The sequence below is a fragment of the Canis aureus genome, chromosome 35 (assembly GCF_053574225.1).
Source record: "Canis aureus isolate CA01 chromosome 35, VMU_Caureus_v.1.0, whole genome shotgun sequence".
In the NCBI taxonomy this organism is placed as follows: Eukaryota; Metazoa; Chordata; class Mammalia; order Carnivora; family Canidae; genus Canis; species Canis aureus.
In genome coordinates this window covers 12597288-12616064 of record NC_135645.1, presented here as the reverse complement: position 1 = coordinate 12616064, position 18777 = coordinate 12597288, and the positions used below count along the sequence as shown (strand labels likewise).

General features: G+C 36.1%; 1 protein-coding gene across 35 annotated transcripts in view; it reads right to left on the bottom strand.

Annotated features, from left to right (window-relative positions):
• The window catches only part of ZBTB20 (zinc finger and BTB domain containing 20), a 781647-nt gene that overhangs the window by 249502 nt on the left and 513368 nt on the right, over positions 1 to 18777 (bottom strand). For 30 of the 35 annotated variants that reach the window (XM_077884681.1, XM_077884673.1, XM_077884670.1 and 27 more), the window contains one exon: positions 5115 to 5214. The exons of the other annotated variants lie outside the window; for them this stretch is intronic. The gene's annotated coding sequence lies outside the window, so the exon portion shown is untranslated. The remainder of the gene's footprint in view (positions 1 to 5114; positions 5215 to 18777) is intronic. 35 annotated transcript variants of the gene reach the window in all.

Below are 18777 nucleotides of genomic sequence, written 5' to 3'. Positions count from 1 at the left end.
TAACCTGCAAAAAAAAAAAAAAAAATTCTAAAACATAGCAAGAAATCTAATGATAAGAAAAACAAACAACATTAATAATTAGAACATTCACTACAAGTGAATTTGATATTATAGAATTGTCTGACAATGACCTCAACATGAATATGTTTATAACGCTCGGAGACAAAAAAAAAATCATACTTATAAGAGAGTAAGAAATTATTAAATAAAAACAGAGCTGTGAGATAAAGATAGGTGAATAAAGAACCAATCAGAGATCTTAAAAATGAAAAATATGTTCATTGACATTAAAAATGCAATAGATGGGATAATTTAAGATTGGGCAAAGAATAAGATTTGGCAATTTCAAGAAGAGCATTAGTGAGTTGGTAGGTAATAAGGAATGCATTCAGAAAAAAAATCACAGAAAGTAAAATATAGTTTTAGAAAATGAAAGAGCAATTGAGATATGTAAATTGACTAGGAAACACCAGGATATATCTTATAAGAATCCCTAAAGAAAATGGATGTAATAACAAAGAAACAATAAAGGAAAAGATAATAACTGAGAATTTTCTCTAACACTAGAGTCCCGAGATTAGAAAGTATACCCTGAGTTCATGACTGATAACTCAAAATAAATCCATATCTAGCTACATTTTAGAGAAACTATAAGACATCAAGAATATAGAAAAACTTTTTAAAAGTCACCAGAGGGAAAAAGCAGACCACCTACAAAGAGATGAAAACTAGACTGATAGCAGATTTCTCTTAAGTAATGATAGTCGAAAAATAATTGTGTAAGATTGAGTAATATCCTCAACTGCTGAACAAAAATAGATAAGCTGCTATTTAATATAAAAGATAAAATAAAAACATTTTTAGATATATAAAAAGAGTATACTCCCCAGGGCTCTCTCAAAAGAATTACTGAAAGATGTAATTCAACAAGAAGAAAAATGAACCCAGAAAGGAAGCTGTATCATCCAATAATAATGGTGGACACAGCAATAGCTAAAATATATGAGTAAATATAATTAGGTATTAACTATAAAAATCAATGATAACCACTTTTGCATATGCTTAAAACAAATAGGTAAAACAAATTCCATTCAATAACTATAACAGGTTGATAATCAGTAAGTAGATAAAACATGCAAGGCAGCGTTTTTTACATTAAGGAGAAAGTCAGAAATACTAAAAAGTGGATTTTATTTTTTATTAGAAAAATATATAGTTCGGCATACATATAAAAATTTTAATATGAGCACTGAATAAATAGATAAGCCACCTAGAGTTTTCAAGTCAGCAGTAAAATCCATGTCCCAGGTCACAAAAAAAATTAAAAACAACTTTTAATTGAATCCATATAAAATATATCCTCTCATTCTAATGCAATTAAATTCTGAATCAGTAGAGTAACTTTATGTATAGAAAGTAAAAACTACACTTTTAAGTAACTCAAGGGCTAAAAATAAATCAAGCAGACATTACAAAATATTTAAAATTGAACAAACTACATATCAAAACCAAGATATGCAGCTAATGAAAAACTTGGAAGAAAATTTAGAGACTAAAGTTTATCTTTTAAAATAAGAAAAAGCAGTGAAATTAAATGAGTAATATTTGAACTCAGGAATCTAAAAGAAGATGGTCTAAACTATAAGAAAGTAGACTGAAGAAAATAATGTTGATAAAAGCACAAAATAATGATATAGAATACAAAGACACAATAAAGTAGATTAAATCAAAAGACAGGTTTAAAAAAAGTAAATTAAACAGAAAAATTTCTAACATGAGCAATAAAAAGGCTCAGATAAATTAAATTAGGAATAAGAGGGGGATATTAAAGATAAAGTTAAAAATCATAAGACCATTATGAATAATTTTATGCAAATAAGTTTGAAATTGTAGATTAACTGTTAATTGCATATTTTTCTAAAAAAATTTACTAAAATTGACTTAAGGGGGCACCTGGGTGGCACCTGCTTCTCCCTTTGCCTACGTCTCTGCCTCTCTCTCTGTGTCTCTCATGAATAAATACAATCTTTAAAAAAAATTCACTTAAGATGAAATAGAACACTAGAATAAACCAATAACCATGGTAGAAATTGAACTGATAATCAGAAGTCCACCCTACTTTACCTACCCACTTTGGACAGAAAATACTAGGTCCAGATGATTTTTCAGGCAAGTTTAATAAAATTTTCAGAATAGGTAATCCCTATTAATATGACTACTATTTCAGAAATAGGAAAAAAAGAAAGAAAGACATGAATGTTGCTCAACTTATTTTATGAGGCTAATATCACCATGACACCAAAACTCTACAATAACAGTTTAAGAAAGGAAAATTAAAGACTGATCTCCCTGTACAAACATATTACATAAAATATCAGCAAATTAAATTCAATAGTGGATTAAAAAAATACACCAGGACCAGTAAAGTTTTTTTTTTCCAGGAATATAAGAAATGTTTAATGTCAGGAAATGTATTAATAGCATATAAAATATCAACATGTTAAGGGGTAATTTTATCATAGTATTGATGCAGAAAATGCATTAGATAAAATTTGACTAGTATTCCTGATTAAAAATGCGTGGCAAACTGTAAATAGATGGTGGAAACTTCCTTAACACAATAAGTTTTGATTTATCAAGATCCTAAGCAAATATCACATTCCCCAAATTACCATTAAAGTAAGAAACAGAACAGTATTCATAATATCATTGCTTTTATTCAACACTATATTGAGGTCTTAGTCACATGATATGACAGGAAAAAGAAATTGACACTTAAGAATTAGAATTTAAGAGAAAAGCTGTCATTATTTACTGATGATATAGATGCCAATGTAAAAAATCTAAGAGAATTTTAAGTTTAGTTATTAGAACTAATAAGAGAGTTCAGCAAAGTTGCTGAATATATACCAATAATGACCAATAAACAATGAAATGGAAAACAGACTCTATACATAATAGAAGAAAAATCTAAGTAATATGAGAAGAAATCTGACATAATTGGTTCTAGCAAGACCTTTACAGTAAAACTTATAAAATATTATTAAAGAACATGAAGGAAGATCTGACTTAGTAGAGGAATATGGTCTGTTAATAGGTAGAAAGACACAATATTATAAAAACGTTAATTCTCCCCCAGGTTGTTCTCTAAAGTTAGTGTTACAAATAAAATTCAGCAAAGGTTTTGCAAAACTTGACCAACTAATCCTAAAATTTATATTGAATAGCAAAAGGCCAAGAGGAGCCAAGAGAATTTTAAAGAACAATGTAGAGAGATTTGCCTTACCAGATAGCAAGAATATTATAAAACTATGATAATTAAGGCACTGTCATGTCAGCACAAGAATAGAGAAATAGTTTACTGGTTGACACAAAGATTCTAAAAAGAGATTTAATGTAGGCAAGAGATGACATTATAAATTAGTGGCTAAGGATGGCTAACTTATTAAATGGTGCTGGGATAATTGGGTTATCCATGGAAAAAGAATAAAATAGGGTACATGTCAGATATAACATACAAAAGTAAATGCTAAGAAACTTAGAGATCGAAACATAAAAGGCCAAACTCTTAAACTGTTAGGAAAAAAATAAAGGAAGGTTGTCATATGGAAGGATTTCTTAAGTGACATACACATCATGGGGTTTGAACTCACTATCCTGAGATCAAAAGAGTTGCATGCTTCACTGACTGAGCCAGTCAGGAGTCCTAGCATAAACTATAAAGGTTAAAATATTAATAACTGCATTAAAATTAGAAAGTTTTAAAAATAAGCTATTACAGACACAGATGAGGAAAATAAGCTTGTAATTTCTATTGCTCAAAGGACGAGAATCCAAAATACTACAACAACAACCAAAACCAAAACCAAAACCTAGCTTGGTCCAAATAACAATACCCAAACAAATAACCTAACAGAAAGATGGGTAAAGATGCAAACAGACAACACACACAAGGAAATCCCAATGGCTTATAAGTAAAGCAATTCTTAAATGAGATATTATTTAATAACTATCAAATTGGCAAAAAATTTAAAAGTCTAGCCATCTCAAATGTTGTGAAGTACACGGAGAAGTTTTCACAGATGGCTAATGAGAATATAAATTACTACTACCACTTTGGAGAGAAATTTTACATTCCTAGTGAAATTGAAAATTCATGTTTCTTGTAGTTAGGCAATTCCTCCCCTATGTAAAAATATGTATAAAGATGTTAACTGTAGTATTAGTTGTGATTGGGAAATACTAGAAATAACATCTAACAATGAAAGACTCAACAAATAAATTTTAGTGATACCTACAGTATAATATATATTTTATATAAACCTATACTATGGCTTATGGCTTATGTAAAACTAATGCATAATGGTGGAAGTCACAATAGTTTTGCTCGTTTTTAATCTTTTGTTAAAGCTTTGGAGAGTATCACACACAAGAGGGCACAAGGGACTTTTTTTAGGTACTGTAAATGTTTTGTATTTTGGATTGTGCACTGTCACATGGATATATATACTTACATAAAAGCTCATCAAGCTATAGACAATTTGTGTACATCATTGTACATAGCTTAGAATAATAAAAGACAAAAAAACAGGTTTAGGAATAAGTGTGCCAAATATTTGTTTAATTTGGGTATGGGTTCTTGTGTGTTCACACTATTCTTGATATTTTGATGTGCTTGAAGTATTTTACTTTAAAATAATTGATAAGACAAAGACCTCTGCTTTTCCTAATTAGAATTAATCAAGGTGAAAGAAAGCACTAGTGTCACCTTTTCACTGTTTCTGACAATAGATCCAGCAAGGAATCAGCAAGCACATCATAGCCAAACATACTTAAAAAGTGTTCATTTTGTCAAAGCAAAAGCAAAATTTTCAATTAATCTCCTGACTATGTGTAGAATCTAGGCTTTTCAAGTGAATGACCAGCAGCATATGTTGTTGATATGATGCTACCAAGGCACAAAGATCATCTAGTCGGGTTTTCAACGGACGAAGTGTGGGGGGGTGCCTTGCCAAGGACTTTTCTGATATGAATCAACAGGTGGTTTGGCATCAACATTGCTATTTGCTGGTGCATTGAACCTCTGGTTTCAGAAAAGAAAAAAGAGACGATACCTTTTCAATGCTGTATTTCAAGTCGACCATATGGAAAGCAAGGTTTTATTCCAGCCAATTCTCTTTCTCTCAAAGCGTGGAGGAAAAGTGCCAGCCACTGCTACTCTCGCCACCAGCCACGGTACAGATGTTTGGAAAATGCAAAAACGGAGAAATGAAACAAAAAGAAAACCCACAAAAATAAAGTTTTGCATAAATCAAAAATAGAGTATATAATTATCATGGCTGCAAAAAAGGTAAATGCATTTTTTATTTTCCCCTTGTGCTAAACTAAACTAACCAAAACAAACAAAAACATTGATGTTTTTAACTTTAATCAGTGTTTTGTTGAAACTGACAATTAACAAGGACCAACTCAAACATGGCTAAAAGTGGGAATAAAAACCAGATTTCTTTTAATCTGATAAAAGATTTTTATCTCCAAGAATGTTAGATTATGATCTACTTAAATGAATACCTATTAAAGGAACAGACCCATTTAAAAATATGTGTTTTCAGGTGCCAAAATGGGAATGGACAAAGTATTTCTTTGAAATCTTATAAGAGAAAAAAATTAGTGGAAATTGTAATGGTTCCTTTCGTGACTCAAATAAAATACAACTTAGAAAGAAATATCTCCAAACTATTCAAATGTATATCCCTAAATTGGCTTAGCCAGGACACAACCCCAATTATTCCAAAAACAAATGCCTTATTAGACTTAAGTATATCAATGCTAATTATTCAAATGAGACTGTTCATTTAAAAGAAAATTTTAGGCCTAGCTCTGTCACAACCTTGTTGTGTATCTTTGTTATGGTATTCAGCATCTTTGGTCTCAGTATCCACATCGCTTAGGCAGGAGTGTGATACAAAGTCATAGCCTATCATTGAGCTCTTTTCCAGCCCTAAAATCCTATGAATCTAATGAGATTACTCTAGCATAAGAATTTGACTTTTCTCTCTTCCTTTCTTTCTTAAAATAAATAGACAATCAAATAAGTAAGTAAATACATATTAAAAACACATACACATACTCTAATCAGCTATCCCTCTGAATAGGAAGAGAGAACATTTTTTATCGTTGGTGCCATTATCTATTCCCTAATGTGTATTTAAAAAGAGAGTTCCCATAAAAAAAAAAGGTTTTATTTTTTTCCCGAATCAAAAATAGCATATTATTTCTTTGCCATTTAAGTTCTATTAAAAAATAAAACACAAAATCATTGCAGAAATCCTATTAGGAACTTTAAAAAGAAAGAAAAAGTCACTAAAACTCCATTTAAAATTCAAATAGTTCCTTTGCATGTATTCTTTTACAGAAAATACAAGTGTCCCGCCTCAAACTACCTTCACCTCCTTTTCCAGGGGTAATAACTTTAACGGTGGAAAACACAGGACCCTCTCTTATACCCTTCCCACCTGTCTTCTGAAGTAACAAAGCTGAGGTATAGATTGCAGCATGAGATATTTGGGATGGGAGTAGAACATTTCACCTGGGAGACAGTACTATGGTCCGTTTGCCAGATCTCAGAGAAAGGGAAGCCCCGTCGCTACTTTGGCAAGAAATATGGGTTCTCATGGCTGAATGATGATAACCGTTTTTACACAAGACTTTTAAAAATGAAAGCACCTGAGGCAACAGCAGAAAATAAGTCTGAGAATGCAAGTTTTTCCCGTCGATATTTAAAGCAGACAAGACAGTATTGATGCACCTTTAACCAAGGGTCTAAAAAGAAAAAAATACAGGGCACCTGACACCCTGATGAATAAGAGAAGCTCAGCTTTATGAAAAGGCCAAAGTCTGAGGGCGAAACGCCATTGTTTCCAGTGCTGATAGGCCCAAAGCCCCAGCAGAAGCTGAGTACCCAGGCACGACGGGCCAGGCTCCTGTTACAGGCTCTAGCTCAGCTCTGTATGCTGCTAAGCCCAGGGCCCACCGCTCTGCACACTCAAGAACACCGAGGGGGGTCCCCCGGGCAGGAGGGCTACTGCAACGGCAAGGCAAGAATTGGAAGTTGTGCAGTGTCTGAGCACTCCCTGCTGGCAGCCGAGGTTGGAGGTGAACTGGTGGTGTCTTAGGGCTGCCCAAGGTTTCCGGGAGGAGGCTGAAGGACATACCTGACTTTTCAGGGACAAGAGCCTGGTTCTGACTAGGTCTAGATAGTTCCAGTTGCTATCCTGAAGAAGTAGGAGGCTAGGAGAGAGGCTCCTGATGGGAGGAACTCCAAGAATTGGCAAAAACCATGCTTGAAGCTGGAATACACTTTTCAATAACTTTCCCAGCTATTAACACTTTATAAAGTTTATAGAGGTGCCCCCCCCCCCCCATGTATGGGGAACGGAGGAGGTGCAGTAGGAAATGCATTTCTGTGCAGCTCCTTTATCCCAGCAAGAGCATCCTTGGGACATTGCAGGGTGTTTGCAACGTTTATGTTTTACCGAGAAATCCTATCCACAACCCGAATGGAATTGCCTGGTGTGTCCCTGACACCGCTGCACCTAAGGACCACCAAGTGGTCCTCGTTTATCTGTACAGCCTAGGGTGACAAAACTGGCCTCTCCCTAGTGCTCTGCTCTGTTAGGGGTTCTTCTGTAGGAGGAGATGAAGGTCAAGATGGCAGCCTGCTAAAAGCAGCAGTATTTCATTTGCAGGGATAACTTGCTTGTCATCAACTTGTTAATGCAATAGTCAAACATTTCTTTGACATGTACAGTATCAGCTAACTTCAGCAGATAAAGGATCTAGAATGGGAAGATGCTGCAGATGCTTTAGCTCCGAGGAAGGCTTAGCAGAGCCAAAACGTCAGCAGGGCCTGTTTGTTCCATCCTTTCCATCGGGCTCTGTGAAAGAAATGTTAGATTACTGCAATGACAAGTTTGTGACAAGCAAGTCATTTGTGCAACTGGTGCGCTCCTGTTTTTATCTGTTTACCATTCAGACTTGTGAATGCCATTTCAAGCACTTACAGGATTTCTGGCTCCCATTAAGGGGAAATGGTTCCTCCATGTTTAGAATTTTCTGCCTCAAAGAGAATTACTAAGCAATTATTTATTCCTGTGGTCAGAGTGTCACACAAAAGCACTCTTGAGTTGTTTAGTTGGACTCTGAATCATGAAATGGAGTCCTGCAGACTGGATAGCTTGGAGCATCAGAAATTTCTCGTCTAGTTTATTGGAATGACTACAAAGCAAGCCTGTGAGAGTCAATAAAATTGTGGCCAGCTTGAAATACCTTGCTCTTTTGCTCTGGGATCATATATCAAGGCCATATGCTTCAAGGCACATAAACTCACTTGTAATGAGTGGATCCTGAGAAGCCAAGGCCTGACTATGTCACAGACACTGACATGTGATCTAACATATGATAGTTTTAGTGACAAGGACTGTTTTAACTGTGGAAGAAGGGAGCTTACGCAGCTTTCTCCCTGTATTCTGTGGGTAATCGGAGGGCCAGTTCAAATCCAGAAAACAGTTTAAGCATGTGGTTAAAAATAATATCATGATATAAAATTTACTGGGGATCATCCTCCCTAGGCTGACTTTTTCTCACTAAATGGAGACCCTGGCAGATTTTAGATCAAGATTTCAAGATTGATTCATTGGATTCCTCATCTGAGATCACGGAGTAGGTTTTGGTGAGTCGTTTTAACCCCCTTGGAAGAGGGTATAAAATAATAATACCTTGTTCACTGGACGTGAATTGGGCTCAGGGTCAATATTATCAGAGATGAAGAATGCCTTCAGAGTTCAAGAACAAGAACTGCATTTCCTGGAAGCCATGTTTCTTTTTTTATGATTTAAAATATTTGCACATTGTTAGCACTGAATTTACATATCACTGCAGGTATACCTTTTAAAGAACACAGAAGCATGAAGTTTTGAAGCAGAGAGATACCACAGTATCTGGGGAAGTAGGTCAAAGCTGAAACAGCGTGGAATGTCAAGGACCAGACAGAAAGCAATGACGTAAAATGAGGCAGAGCTTGGTATGGGTAACCAGAGAATGTTACGGAAATGGATAACAGTCCTCACTGAATAAAAATTTTATTGTCAATAATTATTTGCCAGACATTACATATGTTACACAATTTACATGTGTAATACAGTCTTTACGTGAGCTCAGTGGTGTATGCATTACCATTTTTTTTAACATGTGGAAGTTAAAACTTAGAGAAATTTAAATACTTTACCATAAATCTGTTAAAGTAGCAGAGATTTGAAACTAGCTTTTCCTCACTCTTGAGCCCTTATACCCTTAACCATGGGAGAACTAAAGTCATTTCCACTACCTTCAGAAGACTTTTCTCTCTCTGGTGTGCTGGAAAACATTTTAATCTGTGAATGCAGATATTCAAGATTTCATATAAAAGGGCCAGTGAGAATATTCTGGCTCTACCTATATTGCCACCTTTCTTAGGCCCCTGGGAAAGCTGAGCCTCGTCAAGATGTCATTCCTTTTGCCCCAGCCTCTCCTACTCGCATACCCTGGGGAAGAGGTGAAAAGTGATTCCAACCTAAATCACGTATCTCTGCTGTGAATGCAGGGTGTTTGGCCGCATCTCCTGTGTCCATGCCAACCCCTTTCTCTCTCTTCATGTGTACGGTCTTTAGTTCCCCTACTCTTTGCTCCCCTGGTATCTCCAGGGAGCCTCCTTTTGTCAGTCTCTGCTCTTCTTTTTAGGTGGGGGGAGGGGCGGACATCTTTCTTACCAGGACAAGGATCACTGAAACAGTGTGAACCTCAAACTTTGCACAGAATGTATCCTTTGTTCAGTCTTCTGCTTTGTTTCTCTTTAATGATAGCTTTGCCACAGGTCCCAATCCAGAGCTATGCAAATCAAACTGGGAAGCAAGACTTGGTGGCAACTGGGTCTTCAAATGAGTATGTGTCCAAGAGGTAGGGGCCTCTGAGGGCGGCATGTCTTCTGAATATTTTGTGTCTAATATCTGCTTTCCTTGTAAAAGTGGCAAAGAATAAGCTCAGTGAGATCTGTATTGACACTCCCTGTTCTCTATTAGTGTGTGTTCAGAGGGGGTCACAAGAGCATTTAGCTCACACAAACTGTGTTTTGTTTGTTTTTCATGTTATTTCTACTTTTTTTTTTTTTTTTTTTAGCTTATAGGGATTTTCCCCAAGCATAGGATTCTTAAAAGCTACTCAAAAAGACCCCATGCATAATGTAAAACCATAGGATCAGCAATATGTTCAGAAGCCTAAATAACCAGTGGCCCGAGTTTTGACCTAGTAGTGCCTGGGTTTGCTCACAAGTGTTCATTCAGCCTTTGCTGCTACTACCAGGGGCATAGGGCTCTGGGCCTCACTGGCAAACCAATCCTGCTTGGAATGCTTCTTTACAAAATTTGACACCAAATAAGGTTCCTTATGTTGAACCTTAAAGTTGTCTTTCTAAAATTCCCTCCATGACTTCTAGTCTTTTACTCACACCACCTTTCAAGGCTGAGAGCTTTAGAGGATCCATAATCTAATGGCTCATTTAAAGATACCCCTTGTGCATATCATATACCAATACGTGTGTTTAGATAGTCCTGCCTTGTTCCTCCTTCCTCACCCCACAAGAGTTAAATTCCCACTCTATTCCTCTGACAATGCTGGAAGAAATGAGAGTCAGTCATTCTACTAAGTTTTTCATTTCCATTTGGATGTAGACAACATGTGTGGCAAAGCATTCTTAATCTCTTTGATTCTCTGTCCTAATCTGTGGAAAATCTTGCTAGACAACCTCAGGCAGATTTGATGGTTATAGCTATTTATAGGGTAACCATATAATGTATTGTCCAAACCAGGGCATATTTTGTGAAAGGCCCTGTGAATAATTATACCAAGACCATAGGCTAAGCCAGAATTGTCCCAGGCAAATCCATACAGTACCTTGCACATACCTTCACTCCAATACATATCTCTTTGCACCAGAGTTGCCTATTTACCCGTCTGTTTTTCTCACTAGTCTGTGAGCACTCTTTACTGATGGAAACTTATTTACCTAAGTACCTCCAGTTCCTAGATGAGTGCTAGGCAAGTAGGAAGAGCTTAAAGATTTTTTTTTTCCTAATAGAGGATGTCTTTTTCCTAATTGCATTCGGTGGGCCTCTGCTCTTATTTATAGCAAATACCACCAACACTTACTGGCTTCATGTTTTTGGGGATGAATCAAAAAATTAGTACAGTAGGAAGGGAATGGTGTAAGTAAAATGGTAATGGGTTTGACTTTGAGTACTGAAAGCAACAAGCAGAGGGTGAAGTGTGGTAACTTTTCCACTAAAAGTTTCTAACATTTTACAGAACACTGAACAATATGCTCTGATCCCCTTGTTCACAAGCACATTTTTTTTCAGCAGCCGTACCCACGGTTCCAAGTTTGTAGTAAATCAGTTGTTATAGAAAATAACTGGAACATAGTGTGATGGCTGCATATGTGACCATATGTAACAAAGGATAGCATTTTGTGATCCCTAAGAATTGTCCACTAAAACTTTGGTTGGCACTGCTATTGCTTTCACATTTGCCAAGCACATTTAGAAGTTCCTGTAGCTTCCAGCAGTTTTTTCCTCTAAATAACAGTGACTTCATTTTTTTTTTTAAGATTTTTATTTATTTATTTGAGAGAAAGAGCATGAGAGAGCACAAGTAGGGGGAGGGGCAGAGGGAAAAGCACACTCCCGGCTGAGCAGGGCACCAGATGTGGGACTTGATTCCAGGACCCTGGGATCAGGACCTGAGCTAAAGGCAGATGCTTAACCGATTGAGCCACCCAGGCACTAAGAGTGACTTTAAAAAAGAGAGAGAAGTTGGAGTGCCTGGATGGCTCAGTTGGTTAAGCTTCAGATTCTTGATTTTGGCTCAGGTCATAATCTTAGGGTCATGAGATCAAGTCCTGCCTCAGGCTCCACACTGGATGTCCATACTGGAGCCTGCTTAAGACTCTCTTTTTCTGAGAGAGAAAGAGAGCGAGAGAGGAGAGAGAGAGAGAGAGAGAGAGAGAGAGAGAAAGAGAGAAGAAATTCCTGAAAAATATGAACCACCTAGAGAAATCATTTTTCCCTGATAGAAAGATTGTGAGTCTATCTGGTTTAAGTTAAAGACCTTCACAGAAGACTATCCCACAGCTTCTCTTGCAGTAGTCAGAAGCCTCACTATCAAGAACTTACTTCATTATCAAACCTAAAGATTTTCTGTTGCAGGATAAGTGTTTTTATTACTATGATTTGTCAGCAAAAAAAAAGAAAGTCTCGTTTCTTATTTCCCTTAACTTGCTTAAAAACTGGTATCAGTATCTCAACCTTCCTTTTTCTAAAAAGAGTAAAAAAGTCTCAATGTCTTTGACTTTTCCTTAAAGAACTTTTTTTTTCTCAAAATGTTAAATTTAAATTTTATTGGGAGGGGTTTTATAACTCTTTCTCTCTCGGATGCTCATTCAAATTTTAGTGAATTCAGAACAAGCATGATTAAGTATCTGATCTATGCTCAGAGGAAATAGCAGAGATATCTATATTCTGCATGCTTCTTACACATTTCACTATTACAGCTATTTTTAAATTTCTGTTTTACCTTTCACACTCTTGATTAACTTTCTATGCTCTAGATGCTATTTTGCCCATAGAGCTAGTGATTCTTTATTTTCAGTCCATCAGTGACATTTACCAAACCATCATGGGTAACGGAAAATACAAGACTTACAAGAAGATTCAGAAGAAAAAAAAAAAAAAAGATTCAGAAGAAACAAAGTTATATGCCTTCCCTTGCAAATTCTTTAATTTGTAGAAAAAGACGACAGTCCTGAATAAAGAAAGCAACATGGATATGTATCTTCAGGTATGTGGTGTTGGTTTAGCAGTTATTAACATATGAAAGCTAGTACAGTTATTACGAAATTCTTTTTTTTTATTTTATTTATTTATGATAGTCACACACACACACACACACACACAGAGAGAGGCAGAGACACAGGCAGAGGGAGAAGCAGGCTCCATGCACCGGGAGCCTGATGTGGGATTCGATCCTGGGTCTCCAGGATCGCGCCCTGGGCCAAAGGCAGGCGCTAAACCGCTGCGCCACCCAGGGATCCCACGAAATTCTATATATATGTGTGATGAGGGAGTAGTGGAATGAACTGCCACTTGGGAGGTTTGCTTTCCCTCCTGTGAAGAATGCTAAAGTCAACTGTTATTTAGCGACATTCTATTTATTTTCTGTTTTACTGTTTATTTCAAATGATTATCCTCTCTCTGAAGTCTCAAATTATTGCTCTTTGGGCACTGTGCATAAAAGCACTGCACTTTGAAAGCATGCATTCCTTATCCTCAAGATCTAAAATAATGATTTACAACCATTTAGAATCTCTGGTGTCCTGTTGTTAATGTGATTTTGCATCACTTTTCCCTGCTTACTCCTTCTTAAAATATAATTTTAAATTAAAATGAATTTTGTTTTGACATATCAAAATGTTGCTACCAATAATTTAGACCACACTGAGTTTGGTCATATTGGAAACCATGTGTCTAGATAATCAAGGCAATCAAAGACCAGAATCCAGGATGGACATCAATGACATACCATTTCTCCATTTCTCCATATTGACTGGTCTCCTAATAAACATTCTCTGAGAATTCTGAAGTGCTTGGCACCAAAGAAATAGATTAGAAATTTGATTGATTGACTGTCATTTAGAGACAAAATTTAAAGGTCTGCTAGTTAAGTGGAGTGAGATCATAACTCTAGCTTTGCCTGAGTTCAGCAGGACTCTCTTTGGACCAAGAAAGAAAACATATCATCATAACATTGTGCTGGTTATTACCTAGTGTCCTCATATTGTCAGAGGACTGGCAAATCAGTTTAGCAGGGTTTTCCTGGCATATTTCCTTGCATGAAGGTTAGATTCTGCATCAATAATTTGCAGATAGAAGTATTAAAATGGTTATTTTCAGGTACAGTTTTCCAAATAGTTTCATCTTGGCAGAGAAGAGGCAATGAACGTAGATGTGAAAGTATCATCACCCACCAATTGAGATAGAGAATAACTGCAGCCTTCCTTCCTGGGTGATCAGCCACAGAGCACCATTTATGGCCAAGAGTTTGAATTTCTATGCTGATCTTATTTTTAAATGACATTAAGTATAAATATAGCAATGTTTTTAATAAGCAGCTCATTTATTAAATTTCTAGAGAACCTTCCTCTAAAATACTTAGTTCTATCCTTTTATCCAACCTGTTTTCAATTTTTGACTAGCCACAAGTCTATACTGTATATTTTCTAACAACATAATCTATTCTTACGCCTATTATAATATAATCTATTAATCTAAGCCCTAATCTAGTCTATTCCCAGCATACAATTCTAAGAGATTCACCCACAAAACTGAACACCAAACATTCATTACTGCTGGACATATAGATGGTCATTGGATCCATGACAGCTAGTTAAACAGGTAGCTTCCAAGTCACTATTACATGAGTAGAAACTTGAAAAGTATATATACTTTGTAATTATTGGGGAATAGAGGGATTTGACTATAGAGAAGACTATTGTTTTTTCAAAAGCTCATTTTTTTTCAAAAAGAACAAAGGCAATGGCCCCCATTCTAGTGAATGTACATCAGGAATTCAGTATTCACTTTTTCATTACACTGGATCTGAAGGTGAGTCCTTAAAAGCACTCCTTTAGTAGTAATAATGCTTCTTAGCTGGGGTCCTTTTCAGTGAAAAGTTGCCAAGTAGACTTTTTAGGAAAATTGAGGCTGTAATCATTATATAAATCATTCAATCATTCATAAACTAAAAATAAGAATGACAATTTATTGGCTAAAAATAGAGGGAGACAGATTTCTGAGTAAAGATGTCCCGATGGGGACATAACTAGAACTAGATAGGCCATTTACCTCCTGTGCCATTTGGGTTTGGGGTGGAGGGTCTCTCTTTGAGTGATGTCTATCACCAACACAGTTCATCTCCATGACAATAGTAGGTTTCACTTCGTATTAAAATAGACCTTGTAAACAACTCCTTCAAGTGTTCTGTTGCTTATTAGCCATCTAGTCAGGCAACTATTTGTTTTCTGCCGGAGCAGTCAAGGCTAAAGAGTCAATATCTGTGCCTGCTGGGGTGGGATCAGAGGTATTTCCTCAGCACTTCTGTCCCACTGCCCTCATTTCTGTCATTTCACTCTGATCAGTAGACAAAAGGTACACCAGCAAAGAAAGAGCTGTAGAAGTTGCTAGGATTTCTAAGGAAGAAGAACCCAAATCTTTCCTGCTTCAGGCAAGAGAACATTTTAGTATTAATAAAAAGAGATGGTTAAATTGCAGCCCATCAAATTTCAACTACAGTTCCAAAGTGTGTCTAAAGTGATCCAAAAGAAAACAAAATTCCTTCTGTCCTTAGCTATAAATTCTGCAGGATGATTCTATGTTCTCATCTTATTCTGGTTTCTTCCTCTGCCTCAGAAAGGATTAGTGTCTAACATTAAACAAACAGTATATAATAAAGAACAGATATAATGTATATTCATAAAATTCTGAATCCAGAGCAAGAGGAGGTTAAGTCCTTAGCCCGGCAGATGAGTCTTGCTGATATTAATAGAGATATTTGTAATTAATTCATAGAAGGTGCTGAAAATGTTCTCTATTGAATCCTGAAATGAAGTTTCGATAGTATAAAAATCTTACTATTAATGCCATATAGTGGATATTCCCCCTCCTCTGTGGGACCACAAAAACAATATAAGTATACACAGGAGCATGTTTATTTATTTCTTCATTAGAATCCCTACATGTTACTATATTCTTTTGTAAATGAATTATGAAGAAAAACACCAAATTCCTTGGTGCCGACCATATTACAATTCCATGGATACCTATGCTTTCGTTTTTCCTGTTCTTTCAATCCTTGTGCTTATTTTTTTCTTTTTTGAATTCACGACCTGCTCTTATACTGCCAGATGATTTTTGGTGGCTGGAGTCCTTGTGACATTTCTTTGTCCATCAATGCTGTCTAGTTTAATACAACACTCCCAAGACGCCTTCATCCTACCAAAGATGATGATTGATTGGACTTAAACGATGATTTACATATTATGACATAAAATCTGGAGGCAGCATTTATGGCTGATCAAGTGAACTTTTAGCCTTACATATGACTCATAATTATGAGGCAAATAAATATGTGTATTTCTCTTTCTGAAGAATAACTAAAGGCCCTAGAAGTCCTGAGTTTGTGTTCAGTTGTACTGAAACTGCATTAATACTGTTCATTAGGTACTTTTTTTCTCAGTCCTAAGAAGAGCATTTGCCATGGTATATAGCAGATGCTATATGAAAGCAGGAACTCATATGTTAGGACCTGAATTGAAAATCCAGAATGGGAAAGATTCATGAATACAAAGAAGATTGGGTGAATTCATTCAACTTAAGAGTTATTACTGGTCCCATGAGTCCAAGGGAGCAGAAGTTCATAATTATATCCAGGGGAATAGTTCTAAGATAGACTCTTGTATATAAGAGACCTGGATTATTTAATATGAACATGACCTACAGCTTGGAAAATCCTTCTGTTTATCCTAGATTGGGTGCAGATTTCCAAGGTAAGACTGGTCACTGGTCAACTCTCATCTTCCATGTTTCTTTCTTTAAAGTCCAGATTCCTGACATATTCTCATTATAGGATATGGTCAAGATTATACACAGGTTGAGAGCACACAACATTTTAGTAACTAAAATGTTGCCATAATAGTGGTCTCTTATGCAAACCTTGAAAGGCCCATATGCTGTTATCTAGAGCAGTTCATGGGAAAGTTGACATAATAATGCTTTAATGATTTAATTTATAAATGAGCCATTTCACTGATGAGTAGAAAGAATAACTGAGATATGTTTGAAAATGTAAATTGTTTCTGTTTCAGAGAATAATCTTCTCTCTCCTACCTACTAATATTTCTTCTTTATGTAGCTAAATCTCTATTATATGAGGCTCATATATAAACTATGGAGACTTCACCTATAAAGTCTCAACATATATATTTCTACAATGAATTAACAACAACAATTTTGGTCCAAATACAACCTAAGCAAGAAAGAAATACCTAAAGCCATAGCATATAGCTATATCCTATAAAACTCACCAAATCAAGATTGTACAATGATGCCATTTATTTTGGTTTCATAATAGTATGTTTTAGAGATTCCTGTTTTTGTACACAGAGGGGAAAATGACATCATATAAATGAAGCACACAAACAGAAAGGTGCAGCAGGCAAATGTAAGTTGCCCGTATACTGTCAACAAAGTCTTGCCAGTTGTAAAAGAAGTTGACATGCTAATATCCATTCATTCGGACTCGTTACTGAGACACCAAGAGAGTGATGGCTGGCAGGCAGTGCATTTAAGTGCGGTTACTGAGGCCCCCAAATATTGACAGAGTGCCAGATTCCAAGAAACTATTGATGTACACAGCCAGCCACAGCTCCAGACACCTCTCAGACAGAGTCTTTAAATGTCACAGATAAATGAATTTTCATGAAACTGGGAGAGAGAAAGGAAGAGCAAGAAGAGAAAAAGAACACAGAATGAGAGGCAGGATAAGAAAAGAGAAAGAAGAAAATCCTTGTGCTTTTCGGGCACGAAAGCATGCGGCATCTCATCTCTAAAGTGCCTTGTAAACGATGGGAGATCAAATCTTCTGAATGCATTCTGTGTTACCAAAGCACTCAAACGCCTTTAATAATTCCATTGTATATTTAAAAAGTTAAGGTGGATACTTGTTTTAGAATAGCTTCAACAAACTATTTCTGAACAAAATAGGATTCAAATACAAATACTGCAAAACTGAATCTTAGAAAAAAATTCAAAATAAAGGAACCGCAGGCACAAATGAACATGAGAAAGTCTCCTAAGCAGTTCTCCATGTATTTTAGAGGTTAAAAGTCAAGGTGCCATGAAATCTATTTTTTGCCAAGACACAGACTTGTCCCTCTGAGTCTCCTCTCCAGAGTCCCACTGAAAGCAGTGACACCTAGTGGGTTTATAACAAGATATTAAGGAGCACCTTCCTCCACCTCTTTCTCCCTGCCTCTCCATAGAAAAACACTTGTCAGGGAAGCATATGAGGTAAGTCAGTTACTTGACACATGATTATAGAAATGAGCCATGGTTATAACTAGAACAGCCAAGTGTTCCTCAGAAATCAGGCGAAACACAATATATTTTAAATGTAAATGAAGCTTTTTCATTTTGAAAGTCTTCCATCTGCCGAGGGCACCTTCTCTTGACCTTGATGCACTGTGTCATTAAAAGCAACCACATATTCAAGGTTAGAATACGGCTTGCTTGCGCACTTTCTTTTCCGTGTTAGAGTTGTGCAATCTCCACATTTTACATAGAGCAATCATGCCAATACCCACAAACAAAATTCTTCCTTCTATTCAAAAGCACACAGGTTATTTTTTTTTCAACCTGCTGCAATATGGTTTCAAAAAGCATCAACTGCCTTTCTACTAGCATTACAATAAGTCTTGGTTTACATTATTTTCCTGGCTCTGTCTTGGGTAGCTGGGACCTTAGCAAGTACTTGGAGAATAAAGTTATGCAGCTCATATATTCTAAGGGGTTTTGTTTTTACATCAGCTTTTTAATGATTTCTTAGTAGCTTTCTTTGTTTATGTTGGAGATAATA